Source organism: Elephantulus edwardii, unplaced genomic scaffold (assembly GCF_000299155.1).
Source record: "Elephantulus edwardii isolate Elephantulus edwardi_28Jun2011 unplaced genomic scaffold, EleEdw1.0 scaffold00316, whole genome shotgun sequence".
NCBI lineage: Eukaryota > Metazoa > Chordata > Mammalia > Macroscelidea > Macroscelididae > Elephantulus > Elephantulus edwardii.
In genome coordinates, this window is record NW_006400066.1 from 2,052,057 (window position 1) to 2,076,346 (window position 24,290).

Below are 24,290 nucleotides of genomic sequence, written 5' to 3' on the forward strand. Positions count from 1 at the left end.
AGGATTAAACCAAGCTACTCCTTGGAGGCAAGGATTCTGGGGCTTCGTCTGACATACTTTGGACATGTTGCCAGGAGGGACGGGTCCTTGGAGAGAGACATCATGCTTGGGAGGGTGGAGGGACGGCGCTGGAGGGGAAGACCCTCTATGAGATGGATTGATTCGGTGACTGGGGTAATCGGGATGGGTGTGTCAGAGACAGTGTGTTGGCGCAGGATAGAGCAGGGTTTAGGGCTGTTGTGCATAGGGTCGCTATGAGTCACAAACGGCTCGACGGCACATAACAACAACAACAACATGGGTTTGTCTGTTTCCTGAACCAAAGCTTATGAAGAAAGCCACTAGCCTGGTGACCTCACTCTGATGGGAGTAAACAAGCATCATGGTTGGAAAGAAGTTGGTGTTGAAGTGAGGTTCAGGCAGCAGTAGGTTTGCTGGGCTGCCTGTAGGACTAAGATGCCATCCTGGGACGATGGCAATGAGCCAGTGATGATCCCCGTCAGTTATGTTCCTGGCTCAGCCACGTACACCTGCTCGATAGATGATGTTTGACATGGTGGGTGTCAAACCATTAACTTGTTCCAGCTGACATGGCCCAAAGCCATGAAATCTTCTCTTACTGCCTCATCTGGGAAACTATGGTGAGACATTTAAAAATGCCTGAATGGTAGCTTGGAACGTGAACTTGTAATTGAAGCAGTTAGTTGTCACATTGCTAGAACTCTGTGGCAGAAATGTCTGGATGAGACTACTACCAACCAGTTGTTGGAATCGCTTAAAATCCTGACTAACTGAAGAAAGTTCCTCTCATCCACCGTCTGGGGGGCAGAGCCCTTTCACATGTGGCTGAAGCTCCGGCATTCTGCGCATTACTCATGCTGCAAAGTGGGCGATTTAAGCCACTGACTTCCTAAATTAAAGGCACAGAAGAGGCAGACGTGTAATTCCTTTAATTACACATCCATATCTCTCCTACATTCCTTGGAATCGTTCACATTGGCCTCCTGCTTCATCAGCAGGGCTGCACGGAGCTAGGACATCTGTGAAGTAAAGAACCACTGAAGCTCATTTATTTTGACTCTGGGCCTTTTCAGAGAAAAAGGGGGTGGGGAACCCACTGTGCTTGGAAGTTTAGAAGGTATGAAATCTGATTCCTGCTGAGAGTATAGAATAGTAAAGCATTTCAAGAGCCATTAATAAAACATACTTGATTTCTATCATCAGGAAGAAAATTCAGTTTTGTCCTTTTAAAAAAAAAATAAAAGAAGTATTTGCTTGTGACCTTAAAAGATGGTTTTTGTAACTCCGCAATAGAGGTTTGCTTTGTGAAAATAAGTAGCTTTGTACAGTTCAGAGTGTGCTCTCTGTCTCTGTCTGTCTCTGTCTCTGTCTCTGTCTCTGTCTCTGTCTCTGTCTCTGTCTTTCTCTCTTTCAGACCTAGTGTGGTTTCATGGTAGTGTATATAGGGTCACCATAAGTCAGAGCAGATTACATGGCAGCCACGAGCATTGTTTAATATTCACACTGCTTATGTATTTTATTTGCAAGTGGTAAGGAATTGTGCTGTCAATACAAAGGCACACGATCCAAATCCATGAGAGAAAGATGGGCAGTCTCCTCTTGTGTGATTAACTGCCTCAGAAAACCTGCTGCAGGGTCAGCTATGGTTCAGTTTCAGTGCAGTAGTATACAACAACAGCAAACAGTGATGTAAGTAGTTGACACGGTGACTGTAACAGTGGGCTCAAGTGTGTCAGAGAGGGTGAGGATGGCACAGATGGGGCTGGGTTCAGATCACTTGTTCGTAGAGTTGCCGTGAGCTGTAGTTGACTCAATGGTACCTAATAACATCAACAATTTATGTAGGTACATACAGAGCTTTGTAACTTTTTCCTCCTGCAAGAAGACATGAAAAATCAGGGAGTTAAGCAGCTGTCCTCCCTCACCTGTTCTTCTTCATAAGGAAAATGACATGACTTACTACAGCTCTAAGGTGTAGGGTTTCTGTGGTTTTCTGATGATGGTGGGAGCTGTGCAGACCGCTCACCACTCTCTGACCCTGTATGTTAATTGAGGAGGCTGTTTGGTCCTGGAGCAAGAAAGGTCCACCTGTAATGTCAGGGTCCTTAAGCTGAGACAAGCTTGACCAGCACCATATTCCACCAGCTACACCTGATTTTGGTGAGCTCTCTGAACTTATTTGAATGAGGTTAATGCACTTTTAGTTTGCATCTTTCTCAGGTACCTCTTGTGGACTTAACACAATATTTTGCCAAATGTATTCCAGAAGTAATTTGTCTTTCATAATTTAAGTAATTTTACATATATTACATGGAATCTGTTGGCCTATTTAGAAACTGCACTGTAATCTCAAAGGCACATAGTTTTAATTCACTAGCTGCTCTGCAGGAGAAAGATGGGTAATCTCCTCCCATGCAGTGAACTAAATGCCTCTGAAAATCCTCTGGAGGCTCAGCTGTGGGTCAGTTCTGATTCAGTGGTACACAACAACAACAACAACCAAAACCTACTTGGATTCAAAACTCACTGCTATCTAGTAGGAACCAACTGACTTCCCAGCAGGTCTTGGAGGCAGTAAATCATGCAGAAGGAGATGACCTGTCTTTCTCCCAAGGAGCCACTGGTGGATGGTGGATTCTAACAGGCTGAGGGCTGTGATCGGACTTGTGGGTGGGCAGACTGTGGACGACACTACCAGAGCTCCCTAATGTGTTATCTGTATAATCTGTGAATGAGTGTCCAAGAGAGAGATTAGGCTGTAGCTTGTGGGATAATCTAGAACTCCATCTACTTCACAAAAAAAAACAACAAAAAAAACCAAAAAACAGTTTCTGAGGGCTTTTAGCCTTTTTCTATTATATTTTATACCCTACACTCATTGCTTTACAAATAAGGCTTTTCTTCTTTTCGGTGTATTTGGAAGTACTGAGAAATCACTCCAGCTTGCCATTATTTCTAAGACACCCACTGGAAGCTAGCCAGAGGGAAACGGTTTCCTGTTCTAAGACTGAATGAACTTAGAAGCTGACATTTCATTTTAATGATATGTAGTTCCATAAATTGCCATCAAATATTTTATCATTTCATGTTTGAATGATTTTTTTTAACTTTGACTTTTCTATTGTTGTGACACAGACCACTCTGCTTATTTTTATTGTATCTCTTATTCTGTGGGTGAGAAATTCAGGCAGGACGTAGCCAGAGCTCATATCTGCATCACTGAATATTTGGGCCTCAGATCGGAGGGCAGGGGCTGCCGAGGGAAGAGCTCTAACTCATTCTCTGTGTCCTGTCTTCTCAAGTGACCATCCTGGACTGGCCTGAGAGATGGCAGCCTCCGTCATCAGCCTTCTGAAATGGCAACTCTAGACTCTACGAATGGTTTCCCAGGAGACAGAAAGAAGGAGCTGCTGGTTTTTAAGTCTTAGCTAACTTTACTTCTGAAAGGGAGGAATAGTAAGGAATTTGTCATCATCTTTAATCTACCACAGATGATACAGCCACCTCTGTAATTTAGTGTGTCTAGAAAGAGAGTGATCTTTAATCTCATTCTGCACCTTACCTTGAGAATTAACATGAATCACTCATTAGAATGGCATACAAATTCAACTGTAATTTTCTCAGGGTTCTCTCCGTAGAAAGATAGTTGAAAGCAAACTTTCTTAAATAAATTTTTTTATTTTCATTTTTACTTTAATGAAAGTTTACAGAAAAGTTAGATTTTCATTCATTCATTGTTGCACATTTTTACTCCCTCTCCCTCCCTTCCCCCTCCCCAATTCACTTTTTAAAAAATAATATTCATTCATTGTTGCACAATCACCCCCCCTTCCCCCAGCCACTCTTTGCAATGAGTTTTGATGGAAACATTTTGACAACATGCTGAAACCATGACTCAGTGATCATTTCAAAGCTGTACACAGTGGACTTTAGTTGGCTTGTCTTGGACACATCACCAGGAAAGACACGTTACTAGAAAAGGGACATCACATCTGGCAAAGTAGAATCACATTGAAGATTAAAATGAAAGTCTGCTGTTAGGGACCTCTCCAAAGTACTGAAGAGCAATGGTGTCTCTCTGGAGACTAAGGTGTGTCTGATACAGGCCATGTTCTTTGCTATCACCTGTTATGCATCAGAGAGTTGAACAGTGACTAAGGAGGAGAGGAAGAGAATTGATGCCTTTGAGCTGTGGTGCTGGAGAAGAGTATTGAGGGTACCATGGATTGCTAGGAAAACAAACAGATTCATCCTGGAAAGGGTTAAACTGGGCGGCTCCCTGGAGGCAAGGATTCTGAGGCTCTATCTAACATACTTTGGACCTGTTGTAAGGAGGGACCTGTCCTTAGAGAAGGACATCATGCTGGGGAGGGTGGAGGGACAGCGCAGGAGGGGAAGGCCCTCTATGAGGTGGATTGATTCAGAGACTGGGGTAATCGGGATGGGTGTATCAGAGATGGTGTGATTGGCACAGGAAAGAGCAGAGCTTAGGGCTTTTGTACATAGGGTCGCTATGAGTCGCAAGCAACTCGATGGCACACAACAACAACATGAATTATAGTGGACTCAAGGGCACCAGACACCAGCAATGTGATGCCTTATCCTTATTGTTTATCCTTATATATTTTCAAAAGAACTTAAAGATTATATTGTTGAATCCTTCCATCAGCTTTGTGAACTTAAAAACTGAGCATTACTGTCCTTTTATAAATGAGGACACTGAGGCTCTGAAAGTTAAGTGAATCGTGGCAGAGGTGGGACCAGAACGAGATAAGTCAGATCCTTTCCCTGATGGCTTGCTTGAATTCCTTCCTATCAGTAGATATGAATTGCAGACTGTGGTAAAGACTAAATAGATAATCTTCATTTTGTCTGCCTGTCTCCTAGAGTGAATGAAAGACTTGACTTCAGGCCAGGACTTGTTTGTAGAACTCGTATATACTCACAAAGCACTTGCATGCACCTTCCTTGCTTTGTGCCACACAATATGATCCCATCAGACAGTTTTTAAGAATAGCACTGTATTTCAGACCTGGAAACCGAGGTCTGGAAAAGCTAGATAAAGTGCTTTATGGGTGCCATGGCTGAATGATAGAACTGGAGTTCATACCCAGAACTTTAAACTCGGAATCAGATAATATCCCCCTAGTCTGACCTGCTCCTAGTTTTCCCTTTTTTTTAAGTATCTAAAGAAATATTTCATCACAGAAGTATTTCAGCTGGATAGGGCAGGACCATTCTTTTCAAGAGAAAATAAAGAGGGGGACCTTGGGGATTGAATACCCCAGAAAGTGGAGAAAGGTAGAAGGATGAGGACAGGACTTGGCATCATTAGAGGAAACGGGGAACAGTCTAATTACAGAAAGTTTTGACTTTGTCTATCTCCAAGGAGAACAAAAGCTGTTATGATTTCTCCTGATGTATATGAAATCAGTTGCTACAGCAATGACCAGTGTTACTTGGAACCTGCTGACAGCCACAGGCTTGGGTAATGAAGCTTCTCTGCTGTTGATCTTGCTTTTCTGATGGTGACAAACTGGTTCTGCTTCAGTACCCCAATCATGACCACTCCCACTGTGATTTCCTCCTGGCCAGACAGCAAGGCAAGATAGGTCCTCTGCTCACATCAGTGCATTGGCAGGGTGGCAATGGCATTGGGAACTTGGCCTGGCTGTGGCCACATAGTGTAGGAAGGGATCACAAGGCTAGAGAGGCAATGGGTTTCTGAATTGAACTGCTTACAGTTTGAAACCTAGATTTTAACCTGTGTGAAGAGTGTTGGGTAGGTCATAAAGCTCATATACATCTTTAGGTATCACAAGAGAAAAGGGGGATAAATTATATAGTACTTAATGCAAGCTGAAAGAATGTTAAGAAACTGTTTCATTTTCCCATCTAGACACAAATAATTCCTCAGAATTTTGGCTGTCGCTACAACACTTCTCAGCTCCAGCTTCCTTCATCACTGTGCAGTAGGCCTCGTCTGTCCTTATTGTCTTGCCAGCATTGGGACTTTGCACAGACCACTCCCTGTCCCTGAGCTGGGAGTGACTAGCCCCCTGGTCTTCAGATCTCAGCTTCTCTTTTAGAGTCACCTCCTGACTTCCTCAAGCACCGGATCCAGTACAGCTGCTTTGCAGTGCTCATTACTGTCTGATATTTGTGATGTAAATTTTTTATGTGTCCTTCTCACTGCCCCCTACACTGCTACCCACCTCAGAAGGCAAGTTCTTGAGGGCAGGGACATTTTCTGTGTTTAAGATAACCCATAGTGGGATAAATAATCTATACTGCATTGAAATAAAAGAGGACAGAACTGTTTAGGAGGAATATATGATTAGGTATTATTGTCATGGCAAGAGTCCAGAATGAAAGCTGCATAATAGAGTAAATTGGGGCGGGGCGGGCGTGGGTAGGATGAATTGTATTACAATGAAAGATTTATTTATTTTATTTTTTTTACTTTTAAAGCGAACTGGGGGAGGAGTGGGCAGGAAGGAAAGTATGTAATAATGAAGGAATGGAAATTCAAAGTCTCTATAAACTTTCACTAAAATAAAAATAATAATAATAATAACCCTCAGCACAGTGCCTGACTCAAGGGATCCAAAACTTCATGTTTTAAAAAGATAATTCATGCTTGATCACATTCATTCTTTAAGCCTGGCATGCTCCCCCAGTTATCTGTGGTTTTGCACCTGCTAGCCTCTGCCTAGTGCCTTTCCCCTCTCCTCTTTCTCCAGCTCTTCCTCTCTAAATTACCAAGCTCCATATCCTGCTGTGCAGAAAAGATAGCAATACATCCTGCAGGGTCGCCCATGTTATGGAATGTTTTACGAGTTCATTGTTTTTCAGTGCTGCATTCCATTGTATGAATATATCATAGTTTTTCTATCCATTCATTTGTTGATAGATACTTGAGTTGCTTACATCTCTTTGTGATTGTAAATAAGGCAGCAATAAACATGGGTGTGTATGTATCTGTTTGGATGGCAGTCATTATGCTGAGTGAAATATCTTAGTCACAAAAGGTCAAATACTGCAAAGCATCACTGTTATAAAGCAAGTCTAACATGAGTGTTTGGGAGAATACGATAAGAATAGATATATAATGAATGTTGTACTGGAATAGATGAAGGAAAGAACAGCTTAAAAGGAAAATATAATCAGGCATTATATGTATGACAATAACCCAGAATAAGAGGTACATTGCAAAGAGGACTCGAGTTGGGGGGAAGTAATTGTGCAACAATGAATGAATATTTAAAAAAGCAAAAAAAGTTAACTGGGAGAGTAGGAAGGGAGGGAGGGAGGGAGAGGAGGTAAAAATGTGCAACAGTGAATGAATGAAAAATCTAACTTTTCTGTAAACTTTCATTAAAATCACAATTAAAATTAAAAATGTTATAAAAAATATGGCAAGATAAATCTGCTAACTTCAGTTATTCTTTCATATTTTAAACCCCCTCAACTTTACATTATCATTCACTGCAGTGGAAAGCGTCAGGATGGTGAAGGACTGAGGTCTGTTGTTCTTAGAGATTCTGTGCATTTTAGTGGATGCAGTGACACCCAGTAACATCAGAACTTGGTCTTCTCTGGAGCTGATACCTTCCCGGGTCGGTCCCAAAGAGAACCATTTCATCCTGGGTGAGGAAGCACAGTGGGGCCCAGGGGTCCTCCTCTTAATGAGAATGGACACTTGAGGTTACCTCCTTGCTCATACAGAAAAAGATTCCCTCCCAGATGGAGGCGTGGGAGCCACTTTGGGTGAGTTGTGATATTTCTGAGATTTAATAACTGTTGTTGTTGCTGTGTTCCATCAAGTCAGAAGCGATCCATAGCTGACTCTCGGGGTGGGTTTTCCGAGGCAGTTAATTGCACAGCAGGAGAATGCCCATCTTTCTCCCATGGAGCAGCTGGTGAAGTCAAACCAGGAGCCTACAAGATTGCAGTGCAGTTTCTTACCAGGAGGCAACCAGAGCTCCCTGCAATAACAGCAGATTCAACCAAAATGTAGTCACTCCAGCAATTCATCAGTACATCTCCTCATCCTCTGCTTTGATCATCTGTTTTTCCTTCCTTACCTTCCTATTAGATAATCTTTTAAAACCCAGTTCTGTTTCATGTTTAAGTCACCTCCAGTAACCAGCCTATGAGAAATACTTCACTAATAGATCTTCCTGGCTGATAACCAACCTGTTTTTGCTTCTTAATGAGACAATCTTACAAATTGAATTTAAAATATCAGATTTGCATTTTTATCTGTAAGACCTTTCAGTTTCTCTAAGACAAGAAGAAAATGGGACCTGGAGAACTCAGACTAAGAGGCTTAAGAGTGATTTCCCCACTCCACAAATATTTTACCCACATCTATCTACTAGTTTGATGATAACTCAAATTGAAAAATCAGTATCCTAACCAAGAACTCGTGCTATGGATTACTTTTTCAATTACTTCTTTTTTAAACCGTAATCACTCAGTTACCTATATTTTTTTTTAAACCTCAGTTCGATTTACACTAAGTCTAATCTGTTTGACACTAGGGTATCAAATGGTTGAAGAAAGAAAAACATGACTTATAATGTAATTAGGCTCAGATGTCACTGCAAGAGGCAGTTGACTAAAACCTCTCTGTTTCTGCACATTTATCCAGAGAAGATGTGACCTTTTTCCTCCCCTTTCTCTTAGTTCTAGGATCCACTGCACTGTTTTCCACATGGACAGCGACATTTTCAACTCCCACCCACCATGGATATGGGTTCCAGTTCTCCCCCCCCCGCCCCCATATCACCATCAATATTTTTTATTTTCTGAGTTTTGTTGTCTTATTTTTAGTTGAAACCCACCAATGACTTCAAGGAAGAAAGATGGTCCGTCCCCTCCCATGGCTCTTTACAGCCTTGGAGACCCGATGGAGGGCTGCTCAGAGTCAGAGCTGACTCAACAGGAAGGAGTTTCCAAGTCAGTTTTTTTTCCCTTTTCTTTCTTTTTTAATTGACCCAACGCCAAAAGCCTTACAAGGGTGAAAGTTTCAGCTTTCCAGGTGGTCTGCCCTGGGGCCCCAGGTGGTCTACACTGAGGCCCGAGTGGAGGTCACCATTATTGCTAGGCATTAGTGGAAAGCCAGTCACTCCCTTAGGCCTCTCAGATACACCACAGTAGGAGTGCTGCTGTCCCTCATTGCAGCCTGTGGAGACAGGAGTGAAGGTGGGGCCATTTTTTCTGTAGTGTGTAACTGGAGACAAGTGATTACTGTTTAAAATTTTTCTGTCCTCCTTTTTGGCAAAGGAAAGAACACTCTTACGTTGGGAGATATGTGTCTATACATTGATGTCTGCCTATCTACACCTATCTTTTTATGTACATAACCAAAGACATGCGGTTCGTATCCACCAGTTACTCCGAGAGAAAAGGATGGGCAATCTCTTCCTATTCAGTTTACAGCCTCTGAAAACCCACTGGAGGGTCAGCTGTGAGTCGGTTCCAACTCGACAGTACACAACAACAACTATATTTTTCTATAACTAGCTCTCACTCTCACTCTCGCTCTCAGGGAAAGTGTGTGTGTGTGTGTGTGTGTGTGTGTGTGTGTGTGTGAGAGAGAGAGAGAGAGTGTTCTAGTGTCCAGAAGCTGCACTGAAATCCCAAAGGCACGTGATTTTAATCCCACCAACTGCTCTGTGGGAGAAGGATGGGCAGTCTTCTCTCCTGCAATCAACTGCCTCTAAAAACCCACTGGAGGTTCAGCTATGGGTCAGTTTCAACCTGACAGTATACTACTACAACAGCAATATACATATATGTGTGTGTGTGTATGTATATTTGTACACACACGGCTCTGGTGGCCTAGTGGTAAGAAGCTGCACTGCTAACCCAAAGGCACATGGTTTGAATCTGCCAGCTGCTCTGTGGGAGAAGGATGGACAATCTTCCTGTGTGATTTGCTGTCTCTGAAAGCCTGCTGCCAGGTCAGCTAAGAGTTGGTTCCAGCTCAACGGCACCTAACAACAACAATAATCATATATATGTAAGCCTGGGATCACTAACTTGCTTCTTCAGCTCAAGTCCAGGACATGTGAGGAGGCAGGGAAGCCCAGGGTACGTATAATCTTTTCAGTCCTCATGTCTTGAATCCTTAGCCAGGCTCCCTTCTCTCATGTTTCAGAGTCGTGTCTTGTTTTCTTTATATATACTTCCCAGAGTTTTTAGTTGTACTTAAAAAGAGTAACAGGAGAAATTGTGTCCATTTCATCTTTCCCAAAGTGGAAATCCTAAAGCTTTCATTTTTAATTAATTGGCTTGGTTGTTCAAGCTTAATATTTTATGGACATGCTGTACCACTTAAACCAGAAGGATACAGAACCACCTGCAGGAAACATTTGCTCCTAGGATTGTATAAGAAGGAAAATGTCTACCATGTGCTTGGCACTTTCGACATTATTTCACTTAATCCTCACAATAATACTGCAAGGAGGGTATTATTAACCCTGACTGAGAGAGGGAGAACTGAAGTTCGGAGAAATTAAATAACTGGTTCCAGACCACAAAGCTAGCAGTTGACAAAGCCAGGTTAGTCCAAGATGTTCTCCCCAACTTCATACCTTGATCAGCTTGTTAGCTTATTGAGGTCTGAAATGCTCTTTCCTACTTCCTTGGGTGACAATGGGACAAGAGAGGGTGGGGTTCCAATCTGTTGTTCAAAGGGTCACCATGAGGCGTAGTCAGCTTCACAGCACGTCACAGCAACAACATACCTAGTAAATGCCACAAGACTCCAGTCAGTTTCAATTATAGTTGTTAGTTAGATGGACCATATTCATATATGTGTGGTTATGTGTAGGTATATAAGTATAGAATTAGGAGTTCTATACATACATACAGGAGGTAATGAATAAATATATATGGCATCATATTAGTGAATGGTTTCACAACGTTAATTGCTTCCAGTATTACTATTTAAGGTGTGCTTATTATATAACAGACTGAACAGATGTAAATAAGTATCAATAAAATCATAAATAAAGAAACTGATTGACAATAGTTTAGCAATACTTACTTCTGGCCCAAGGAGACATTCTCTTAGACCAAGACATTTATCTGCATACATAATATCCAGAAAATATTATTTCCACTGTGAAATAATTAATAATAATAATGATAATAATAAAGAATAATAAATAATTTTGTTTGAGATGAGTGTGGTTCTAGTAATGTTAGAACATGGTTATTTCTGAGACAGCTATTTCAACCTTACTTTATTGTTAAGTTTCAAGCTTATTTTAGTGTGGAATCATTATTTTCTAAGAAGTTCAGTATATAGAAATGTGTCAGAGCTGCTTTTCTATCTTTGACGTTTGACTTGCAGAAATTGCTTTCATTGCTCCCGATTGTTATTGTTAGGTACCCTCGAGCATGACTCATATGAGCCCTAATAAATAACAGATCTGACCCCTACCCTGTCCTGTGCCATCCTCAGCGCCTCTGACACACTCAAGCCCATTGCTGCAGTCACTGTGTCAGTTCATCTCATTGATGATCTTCCTCTCTCTCGCTGACCCTCTGCCTTTCCAAGCTTGGTATCCTTTACCAAGGAATAGCACTTGCCAACAACACGCCTGAAGTCCATGAGGCAAAATGTCACCATCTTTGTCTCTGAGCAGCCCTCTCCTCAGAGACAAAGATGTGGCAATTTCTCTGAGACATATTTATTTGTTCTTTTGGCAGTCAGTGGGATATTCAGCACTCTCCTCTAACACCACAACTCAAAGTTATCAATTCTTCTTCTGTCATCCTCATTCATTGTACAGCTCTCAGATGCATAGCAAGTGACTGAAAAGGCCAACACTGGGATCAGGCATGCTTTGCTTTTCAGACTTACATTATTGCTCCTTGGTAATTTGGAGAGTCTCTGACAGCGGTCATGCCCAAGGCAGTACATCTCCTGCTGCTATTAAGGATGTGATTGTGGAGTCAAGGAAGATGGAATCACTGACAGTTGTGGTGTTTTCTCCATCTGTCATGTTGTTGCCATTGGTTCAGTGCTGAAGATTTTTGTCTTCTTATGCTGCCCTGGACATGCTCACCAAGTTGTACCAAGAAATCTGGAGAACAACCACTTGGCCAACTGACTGGAAGAGATCGTTATTTGTTCCTATCCCAAAGAAAGGTGACCCAACAGAATGTGGAAACTACACAACAGAGAACTACCAGAAGTCCAGGCTGGGTTTAGAAGGGGTCGTGGTATTAGGGATATTGTAGCTGATGTTAGATGGATCTTGGCTGAAAGCAGGGAATACCAGAGGAATGTCTATCTGTGTTTCATTGACTATGCAAAGGCATTTGACTGTGTAGATCATAACAAACTATGGCTGACTCTGAGAAGAATGGGAATCCCAGAACACTTGATCGTTCTAATGCGAAACTTATACTTGGACCAGGAGGCAGTCGTCAGAACAGAGCAAGGGAACACTGCATGGTTCAAGATTGGGAAGGGCGTACACCAGGGATGCATCCTATCTCCATACCTTTTCAACCTATATGCAGAACAGATTATCCGGGAGGCTGGGCTCTATGAGGAGAAATGTGGGGTCAAGATTGGTGGACGATTTATCAACAATCTGCATTATGCGGATGACACAACCCTGCTTGCTGAAACTGAAGAGGACCTGAAGCGCCTGCTGGAGAGTGTCAAGGACTGCAGCCTACAATATGGATTGAGGCTCAGTGTCAAGAAGACAAAGATTCTCACCACTGGACCAATTGGCAGCATCAGGATAGATGGTGAACAGATTCAGATTGTACACAGCATTAGTTTGCTTGGCTCCACAGTCAACAGTGTTGGCACCAGCAGCCAGGAAATTAAAAGGCGCATTGCCATGGGCAAGTCTGCTGTTAGGGACCTCTCCAAAGTGCTGAAGAGCAATGGTGTCTCTCTGGAGACTAAGATGCATCTGATGCAGGCCATGGTCTTCTCAATCACTTGTTATGCATCAGAGAGTTGGACAATGACCAAGGAGGATAGAAGGAGAATTGATGCCTTTGAGCTGTGGTGCTGGAGAAGAGTATTGAGAATAGCATGGACTGCTAGGAAAACAAACAGATTTGTCCCGGAAAGGGTTAAACCGGGTGGCTCCTTGGAGGCAAGGATTCTGAGGCTCCATCTAACATACTTTAGACATTTTGTGAGGAGAGACCGGTCCTTGGAGAGGGACATCATGCTTGGTAGGGTAGAGGGACAGCGCAGGACGGGAAGACCCTCTATGAGGTGGATTGATTCAGTGACTGGGATAATTGGGATGGGAATGTCAGAGACAGTGCGATTGGCACAGGACAGAGCGGAGTTTAGGGCTGTTGTACATAGGGTCGCTATGAGTCGCAAGCAACTCAACAGCACATAACAACAACAAAACAACATGTTGAGATTATTTAATCCGTATTGAATGCTGTATAGCCTTTGTTCTTCTACAGCAAGTGCTTCAAGTCCTCTTTACTTTCAGCAAGCAAGGTTGTGTGATCTGCATAATAAAGGGTTGTTGGTGAGCCATCTTCCCATTCTGATGCCACATTCGTCATCATAACATTCGGCTTCTCAAGTTATTTGCTCAGCATGCAGATTGAATAGGTATGGAGAAAGAATACAACTCTGATGCACACATTTCTTTACTTTAAACCATGCAGTGTTCCCTTGCTCTGGTCAGACAATAGTTTTTTGGTCTAAATTTGGTATAAGTTTCATATAAGCATACTTAAGTGTTCTGGGATTCCCATTGTTCTCAATCTTCCCAGACTTCTTAATCACCCCAGTCCTCTTAATCATAATTCGTTATGATCCACAAAGTCAAATGCCATTCCACAGTTAATAACACATAGATAGACTATATAGAGAGAGGTATGTATACACACAAACACACACTTCACACACACACACACCCGGTACCTGGCAATATTTTGGTTCCCTAGAGATCTTCAACTTCAAGATGGTTGTGAATAATTCAAAGTTAATCATGCTTTCATTCAAGTTCAGAAGTCGGACAGGGGCTTCTTTTCTGTTTATGAACCACAGGATTATTTTTTGATAAAAGATAATGCTTGGAAAGGAAGACTGCTAAAGGAAGTGTAGTATGTGATGTTTTCTACTGAAAGCATAGATAAGGTTGTGTGTACAGTGAACATTTCTGATTCTCAAAAGTGATAATTCTTGATCCCTGCTGAGTTATGAGGAAGAGGATGACATTTACTCGTATCCCATTGCATGTGGGCATAATGTGCTAGCCGTCTGCCAGTGTGGTCTCAGGTGCCTGTATCACCAGTTCACCAACGAGAAAAAGTTCTTGACAGCACTGGTGTCAAGTTAGGTCTGCCAGACAATAAAGATTGTATACTTTCAGGACTCTTGCTCTTAAACTGAAAATTTATCAAGAAATTTGGCCTCTGGCATTCTAAACAAGAGTTATGAAAGAGTCATTTTGTAGGTAAGAGCCAGCAATTAGAATAATCTGTTCACTAGTCATCGTCTTAATTGCTTTGTCCAGTCCTTGGATGTGTGCCTCTCTTCTAGTCCAGAGCACCCAGTGCTGGCTAGCTAACACCCTAAGAATTCCAAGTTCTGGCTGCACATTAGAATATATTTGTGATGCTCTTCAGAAGTATCCATGCGAGGTACTGCTCCCAGAAGTTCTGACTTAATGGGGTTCAGCTAGGATCTAGGCAGTTAGTTTGTCTCTTTTCCTTCCTAGCTGACCCCAGTGTGTGGCGAGGATTGTGGCTTGGCAGCCTCTTCAGTCCTTCTAATCTCTAATATTGCCTGCTTTTCCAACTAAGAGTTTTGGATACCATTTCTGACATTTCCCATTATTTCTATCCCCAGAGATATCACTGAATGAACAGTCAGTTGTTATCAAATCTTCTTCCACCTATGATGGTCTCGCTGATGTCCGAGTAGAATTGTGCTTTATAATACTCTCATAGAGTTTTCCAGAAGTAGATCACCAGGCCTGTCTTCTGTGGCACCTCTTGTTAGACTCAGACTTCCAACCCATCATAGAAGTAGTTCAAAAATCCAGAAACACACTACCTTGCTAACACTTCTCAGGCTCACTGAAATGGCTCTGTTTCAGGAGGAACACATCAATATCAGGAGCCCCATCCTTAATTCTGATTGTTCAGTCCTCAAGACAGTTGGGTCAACATATTCAAGGTGCTTGCTGGCCAGGTGGCAAAAGCCGACATAATGTCTAGAGCCCACCATGAAACAGTGAAGTGTAGGGGCTTAATGGTGGCTTAATGGTAAAGAGCTGTACTGCCAAACACAAAGGTATACCATTAGAATCTACCAACTACTCCGCAGTCTCCTTCTGCTCTGTTTATTGCCTCTGAAAACGTATGGGTTGATACCTACTTGACGATGCATGCCACAAATAACTACCCAAAGATAACAAAGGAAGGATGATCAAAGAGGAGTAGGAGCCTGCCCTAGAGAGCATGGAATTGGGGGGCAAGCCAGCAACCACTGCTGATCTGAAGGCAGGCAAGCAGTCAGCAATGGAGCAAGGTCAAATGAGAAGAAATAGGATGGAATAGAAAATGGTCAGGTAAATCAGCAACCTTCACTTTAAAAACCTGTAACTCATTATATGCACACCAGCATTGGAAAGCTAATTTTTCATTCCATTTAAGGCAATTCTGTCTTTAGTTTCATCTTTAAGTTAATGTGAGGCTCCATTCTGTCTTTAGGATTGTCTTGTTTCATTTTGTAGTTTATTACTTGGTTGGGGAGGAGGGGAAAGCTTGGCTTATGTAAGCTGCTGCCACATAAATTACTACCACGTAGATAATTATCTTTAAATATGTGAAATGACATTTTGGAATTTTGCATTGTTAGAGTAAATTTCAGTCCATCTTAGCATCTTGTAAATAATAAGAAGAGGAATGATACTTTTGTTTCACTATTTCCTTTGTGTGTTTGTGCACGCTCTACATTTTCCCAAGCTTTGAAAAACAGTTGTTAATAAATAAGCTAAGCCACAGGAATTATTTTGGGTTGAGAGTATAAACGGTTTCAAGGGATCAAAAAGCCCCCTAAGTTCATCAGGCGGCACCTTCATTTCTTTGTAACACTTGTACATCAAAGGCACTGAGTAGAGAGATAAAGGCGTTAAATTCTGTTTCATGCTCAATTTTCAGATACTTTTGGAATCTCACTTTATGTAAATAAAAACACATACACCCCCACAAGAATACATTTGAGTAAAATGGAAGATGCACTGGATTGACTGGTAGCATGTCACAATTCAAGAGCAGCACAAGAAAACCTCTTACAAACATTGTCTAGAGAGCAGAAAATGAGACATGGGAGCACAGGACCATGATTGTCTCTTTGAAAGGGCCAGAGCCACTCACCTCCTCAGAGCAGAAAGCAGATAAAGAGCATGTATCCCAGCCCCAAGATGCCTCTAAAGTCACACCAGCAGCCAAAGATCCATTTATTCTTTGTTGACTCACAGACTTTACTCACAGTTGTAGTACAGAGAATGAGGTTTATTAAGAAGTAAGTTGGAGAGGAGGAGAGGTAAAGAATATCACCCAATACAAATTCATGTTTTAGCCCAGCAGTCTCAAGGCACAATTCTTCAATTAGTCCAGGCTCTGGTTTCAGTTCAGCAACACAAATTCAAGAAATTTCTAGTTTCCTCAATCATCCAGTAAGTTTTGCCTCAGAGTGATTATAGCTCAGCTTCTCCTTCAAGCATCAGCAAGCAAAACATTTAACTGTGGCCTTTTTCTCAGGGTTCCTTTGGTTACACCTTGCTACAGTTTCTCCACAGCAATGCCATAGTATCTCCACTACCATCACCAGGATCTCTTTCCAGTCTCCCTCAAGTCTTGCTGCTCATGTGGGAAGCACTCTCTCGCCTATTCTTGTTTCACAGCTGTGAGTGATTTGCAAGACCATGTATCTGCAGTTGAGGTAGCTGGAGACCAAAGGAGCTCCAAGGTAATGGCTTTAAACTAACGTCATAACCATCTTTGAGAATGAAACCAAAAGTCGCCAAGATTAAAAGGCAGGAAGGCATTCTCAGGTTCAGCATGGCTTTAGATGACTCAGAAAGTTTCCCAGTGATTTGGTAAAATAGACTGTGGGAAGCGTAGACCTTTTAGATTTGAAAGAATAACTTTTTCTTACTTTCATCTACGTTAATTGGATAGCTTTTTCAGTGTTACACTTTGGTTAGCTAATGAAGATACAACTTTGATAGTCAATGCCACTTATCATTTGGATAAAAATTTCTTAAATAAATGAGATTGATGTATTTTCTGTCAAAGCTGACTTCAGAAAGCTTGATCATGAAGTGCCACCAACAGAGCATTCTTGCTTAATGCACTTTCCTTCTATGACTTAATAAAAAATAAAATTACCCCTCTCTAAAGCAATAGTGAGATAAGATCTCACCCTAGTAGCAGTAGTGAAGTTTAACAGGACAACAGGCAATAAATATTAAAGAGAGTGTGGAGAGATTAGAACTCCCATATACTCTTGGTGGGATTGTCAAATGATACAGCCATTCTTGAAGGCAGTTTGGCATTTCCTTAAAAAAACTGAATATAGAAATCCCATTATTACTCAGCTATTCCACTGCTACAAATATACCCCAAGGATGTTAGAGCTGAGATGAATGGAGATATGCACACCTATGTTCAAAGCAGCATTTTGCACAGTAGCAGGACTATAGAAATAGCCCATATGTCCATCAACAAAAAAAAATGGATTGGGAAATTGTGGTACATTCACATGATGAAATATGGAATATGATGCAACACTAAGGAATAACGATTTTGTAAAGTAATAACATGGGAGAGTCTAGAGAACATTGTGTTAACTCAGTCTTATAGGGACAAATAATGCATAAGATCATTATTATAAAAATAGAAGGATATCTAGTAAGATGTATATAAATGTCCAAAAGAGGAAGGGGAGAGGAGGAAGGGGACAAACAAAAGGGAACAGTGGAAATCACTAAGATAGCAGAGGTTAGTGGGTAGTTTGAGGGTGAAAGAGTGAAGAAATAGGAAAGAGTCAATGGGGATTTGAACAGATGGTGCAATAATGGGCATAGATCAATGGTAATTATATAGAATACAATGTACATGGATGATTGTATGAACAATTAAAATATATTTTTTTTAAAAAAAGAAAATGGACAAGTGGCGATGAGATGTAAACTTTTTACCTCGCCTTGTAACTGAATCAGGTTGTGAACCACTGATAGCTGCAAAGCTGTTACTGCCTGAAGATTTTTCACTAACTTGTATGAAAACCTTTCAAACACCAGATCTTGGGCTAATTAAATATGATACATATTACTAATAACCTTAATAGAAACTTAGCAATTTTTCGTGATAATGCCAAATGAGTTCTGTCTTTATTAAATGTAATAGTATTAAAAAACAAAATAATGTATCTAAATAGCCTTTTAAATACACTCAGGACTAAAAATTTATATTTCTTGTTTGAGTAAACATGGTAAGTTCTGTTGGATACAGAATCCAGGTTGTAATTGGAGGACTTTTACCACTGTATCTCTAATGCTGAATGATTTTTCTCCAGTGTTTTCTTTATACAGGCTTTGAATTTCTTTAACTTGTGTATACTGGACATGCATATGTCTTATTCTGATTGTTTGCTCTAATTTACTACCAATAAAAGTCCTGTTAATCACACAAAAACCAAACAGACCCAAACCAAGATACACCACATCTCAAACTTAGTGTCGCTGAGTTTGAATCAACTCATAGCTGGTCTTCTAGCAAGTTATGAGAGACTGTGAATCATGCAGGAGGAGATTGCCTGCCTTGCTCTTTTAGATCTCCTATTGGATTCGAACGGCTAGTCACCAAGTTGGAAGTGCAACTCCCTATGGACTCTGCCACTAGACAAATATATTATTAGTGTTAGCACGTGCTATCTTCTTCTGTGTGTCAAAAATTGGAGCAGACAGGAATGCTAACCTAAATTTTCCCACTTTGGGCTCTAGGATCCTGCCTTTTATCATCAGTTTTTATCCATCTAGTTTGTATGTTTGTGACCTCACATGGGAAGAGATTTTTCACCATGGTGTTTGGGCTGCTATCTGAAAGATTAGAGGTTGCAGTCTTCTCAGGGTGCCTCAGAAGAAAAGTCTGCTGATCTGGTTCTAAACGACAGCCACTGAAAACACTATGGTGTAAAGATTTGCTTTGATACACTTTGGGTCACCATGAATTAGAGATTACTCAGTGGCCACTGGTTGGTGTGAACATAAGGGATTTCTTGGGAATTATTAAAATCACACCAAATAATTAAATACAATTTCCTCTTCACAGATATAAGCCGTGAATCCCTCTAAGGACTTGCTTACCATCTTTGGCCAGTGGAACCCTAGTTCAGCTTGAGTTCTCACTCTCCTGGTTTTATCCTATACAATCTGACTGATATTTCTTATTACAGAGCCCTTAGTTGTGGTCATACATTGATCTTTGTATTTATTTCCTAGAGTCTGGTTTAAAGAACCAGATGTTTAAGTCTCCTCAGTAAGTTTAGTATTATTCCGAGTTCTAAGAGCAGAGACAGGAAATTTTAAATCTCTTATGAAGGGCAGACTAACTTAACCTTTGAAGAAGAAATGAATGTGGATGAGCCATTGAGCAAGTCCGCCATTACCTTTAATCCTTCACTCATTTCATGCTCAATTTTATTCGCTTCCTGCTTGTGTGCACACAGCCCAAAATCACACCAAGGTTGTTCTTGAATATACATCTGAAATCAAGGACCAAACTTTTCACTACTGCACAACATGGGAATAGTAGCCTTATTATGCTAGCCCTTAGAGAAACCCTAACAAAACTTCAACATCCGTTGATTATGTGAAGGTTGAACATTTCATACAGCAAGACTTCCCTTGGTCTTTGATATCTCTTCCAGCTCTCTCAACTACATTAGAGAAGGCAATACTTGTTCACATCTTCACCTCACTGCTGGCTAACCTTTGGGTTGTCTGACCATGCTTATCTGTTAAAGGCTTCTTATGTCATTCCTCCTCAATAATTTGGAGAGGTTCCTAACTGTAGACTTTCCTATTGTAATATGTCCTCTGATTTCCTGACTGCTAGTGCCAGCCAGGGGAGTTGATTGTGGATCCAAGTAAAGTGTTGACAGTTTCCACCTTCTCCATCTATCATGATATTGCCTATCGGTCCAGTGATAAGAAATTTTGTTTTCTTGACATTGAGATGCAATCCATATTGTAGGTTGTATTCCTTCTCTGAAGCTCATACATGTCGTATAGCAGGTTCCATGCCTCAAGATCAGTATTAAAGCAATTTTTTTATTTTTTATTTGTTTGCATATAATCATTCATATACATCTTGTCCTTTACATGTATTTGTGATTTTATTCATGTATGTTGTATTTTATACTATCATTCATCTCCATTATATTTTAGACCTTTACCATTTTTCTATGCTTATTATCTCCCTGTCTTTCCAAGACCCCATTGAACATTTCTCAGTTCTTCCCTTGCTCCACCCACCAACTTCTGCTATCCCAGTGATTTTCCCCCTTCTTCATTTTCCTTTTCTCCTTCCCCTTTGGAGTATTTGTACATATCTTGCTCAGTTATCTTCCTATTATCACTCACAAACTTTTAAGGCCTTTATCAAAGTAGGACATGGAACATTCCCTTTTGGACTATGTTATGCCAATTTACTTTGATGTCTCCTATGTCTATAAGTCTGAGCTTCAAGGCCCTATGGCGCATTCCTTCAACATATTGTTACTTGGTTATGTACTTTGAATTATTATAAAGTTTATGCTCAGAGTTATCCTAACATAAGAAATATCTTAACATTAATAATTAAAGATTACATAATAATACAAATGTTTTAGGATAAGTCATGCACTTTCATTTATATTCTGTGTGATAAGAGATACTGGAAATGTTTAGCTCATCTTCAAGTTAACCAAGATCTAACAAGGAATTTTTACCATCTATCTTATACTTTATATGAAAATCAGTGTAATCTTTGAATCTCCCTCCTGTCACCCAGCCAGATAAATAATTCAACATCATCATTCTCAACTATATAGGGGGGAAAAAACAACAATATGAGTTTGTTGTTTTTACTGTTTAGAGACAACAAAGATATTTTTATTTTCATGTGTCATAATTGAATTCATGTGAACCTTTGAATACTTGGGCTTCAAATTCCATCTGGCTCTTTGGATCAGGTAAACATGGTCAAAAGGCTTCCAGAAGAAGAGTCTCTTCCTTTACAGCTTGTCCATAGTCTGCAAAAGACAGCTTCCCGTCATGATCACAGTCCATTTTCTTAAGTGTTAGTTCAACCAGATCTTTAATTCCCTCTCAGGATCGTCTTCAGATAGATGGCTGTTTGAGTAAGCTATTCTTCAACATGTGAAACATTTCCTCCTTTGAAATGTATCCATCACCATTCAAATCAAGTACTTCAAAGCAATATTTTATTTTTTCTTATAAAGACCCTCAAAGAAACAATGATAATCCATTTATCCACTCTGATATGCTGACACAGCCGTCGTTATCTTTATCAAAATCTCGGAACACTCTGTCCATAATCATGTCATCTGTCATTCGAAATGTCACATACAAGATATTCCGAAACGCATTTCTATCCAGTCCAGTAACTGTACCAGGCCGTTCTGCTGCATTGCCCACCAATGTATAAAAGAGATTAACGAGGCAGTTCACTTCATATGTATTAAAATGTTTGCAATTTTTAGTTAAGCTTTCCGTTAGCTTCTGCAGCTTCTTGCGGTTCATGCTGGGCTCTCAGGGAGTCTGGCTTTGGCCTGCGTCTGGGTACGAGCATCTGGACCATGCAGCAGAGTCCGGGTGGCTCCGGCAGCCTAAAGCAATTTTTTTAGTATACTTCCTTGAGGTATTTCTTGTTGTTGTTGTTGTGTGCCGTCGAGTTACTTGCAACTCATAGCGACCCTATGTATAACAGCCCTAAACTCTGCTCTGTCCTGGGCCAATCTCACTGTCTCCGACACACTCATCCCGATTGCCCCAGTTGCCGAATCCATCCACCTCCCAGAGGGCCTTCCCCTCCACCTTCCCAAGCATGATGTCCTTCTCCAAGGACAAGTCTCTCCTTACAACATGACCAGAGTATGTCAGATGAAGCCTCAGAATCCTTGCCTCCAAGGAGCAGCCAGGTTTAACCCTCTCCAGGATGAATCTGTTTGTTTTCTTAGCAGTCCATGGTATCCTCAGCACTCTTCTCCAACACCAAAGCTCAAAAGCATCAATTCTCCTTCTGTCCTCCCTGGTCATTGTCCAGCTCTCTGATGCATGACAAGTGATTGCAAAGAAAGACGTATTGCGAGGTATTTCTTAAAGTATCTGTAACAGAGAGCTCAACTTTACAAGCAGGAATATTGAGATATCAAGAGAAGGCATTGTAAACTAAGGCCAGCCTTAGCATTGGTCCTGCCAGTTACAGCTCAAGACATTAAGTCCATGATAACCACAGAATCCAGAGGACAAGTACTTGGTGGTAATAATATATAAAAATCATTATATTTTTATTACCAACTAAGGGACCAAGGACAAATTGGTCAGTTTGCTTTATGTTTGTTTTAGAAAGTAATCTCATTGTCTGAGTTGCTGGAGTCTTTAAAGAGGATTTACTAGCTCTAGAGGCCTACTGCTAAGGGGTTGTGCTACCAAACTAAAACAAGTGGTTCAGATTCACTAGTGGCTCCATGAAGGAAAGATGGCCTATCTCCTCTTGTAATTTACACTCACTACAGGATCAGCTATGAGTTGGTTCCAACTCAACAAGACATTACAAACTAAAAAAGCCAATGTAAGTGATTACAGATATGAAGAAGTAGAGTACAAATAAAAAGAGAATCTTTTCTTTCACTCATGAAGAACTAATTTTAGAAGACATATTGAGTATACCAGGAACTGCCGAAAGAACAACCAAGACTATCTTGGAGGAAGTGCAACCACTGCATTCCTTAGAGGTAAAGGTGAGGAAAATTAGTCTCACATATGATGGGCATGTTATCAGGAGAGGCCAGTCTTTGGAGAAAGATATCATGCTGGGAAAGAAGAGGTCCGCAAAAGAGAGGAAGACCCTTAACGAGGTGAATGGCAATAATGGGCATGAGCGTGGCAAGGATGATGGTACAGGATTGGGCCAGGTTCCAATCTATTATGCATAGGATTGCTATATTAAGCAACATTGTGATAGATAAAGATGAAATTTGTCAATAATTTCATTTTACCTGGATCCACAGTCAACACCCATGGTAACAGCAGTAAAATTAAAAAAAAAAAAATCAAAAGACTTGTGCATGGGGAAAATACACTGTCGAGGACCTCTCCAATGTGTTCAAGACTCAGTTTAAAGTTTAAAATGTCAGTTTAAAGACTCAAGTGCACTTAATCTAAGCTGTGGCCTTCTTTACTTCCTTCCTACGTATCTGAAAGTTGGACAGGGAATAAGAATGAAAGAAGAAAAATTGATGCTTTTGAATTGTGATGTTGGAGAACAAACAAGTCAGGCTTGGAGAAAGTGCAACCAAGGGTGCTTCTTAAAGGCAAGGACAGTGAAACTTCATTTCACATACTCTGGGCCCTTTTTCAGAAGGGGCCAGTCCTTGGAAAAGAACATCATGGGAAAGGGAGAGGGTCAGAAGAAGATAGGAAAGACCCTAACAAAATGGATTGACATGGTGACTGTAACTGTGGGTTCTGGTATGGGGGTAGCATGAGGATGGTTTAGGATAGGACCAGGATTTGAACTGTTTTGTTCATAGGATTGCTGTGGGTCACATTCGATTCATTGGCACCTAACAACAACAACAACAACAGATAGAAGGTTCTAGAAAGCCTCAGAGTACAGAGAGTGTTGAAAAGAGTGTCTGCAAACCCTAGGTGAGATTTGCCAGATGGATTAGGAGAAAGAATAAGACAGAGTAGACTGCATTCCATGCAGCCCTGGCCTTCTGATGCTGTCATGACACTGATGTTCCCATATAGACCAGACCCAAGGAAATAAAATTCCATGAACTAATCAAGTTCTGCTTTCACTAGGGATTAAAAGAAATTCATCTTAATAAATTAAGGAAGCATAGTTTGTTTTTCAAGAAGCTGGAACCATATGATCCCAGATGCTGCCTTGCTACAAAAATTTGGGGAAAGAAAGTTTAGGCTTTTAAAAAAGAAAAAAAAATAATT

At 40.9% G+C, this 24,290-nt stretch overlaps 1 protein-coding gene and 1 pseudogene across 1 annotated transcript in view; one reads left to right on the top strand and one right to left on the bottom strand.

Moving 5' to 3' along the window:
* COLEC12 (collectin sub-family member 12) overlaps window positions 1-24,290 on the top strand; it is a 294,036-nt gene that overhangs the window by 115,946 nt on the left and 153,800 nt on the right. The gene's annotated exons all lie outside the window — the stretch shown is intronic.
* On the bottom strand, window positions 21,213-21,857 carry LOC102847179 (annotated as a pseudogene).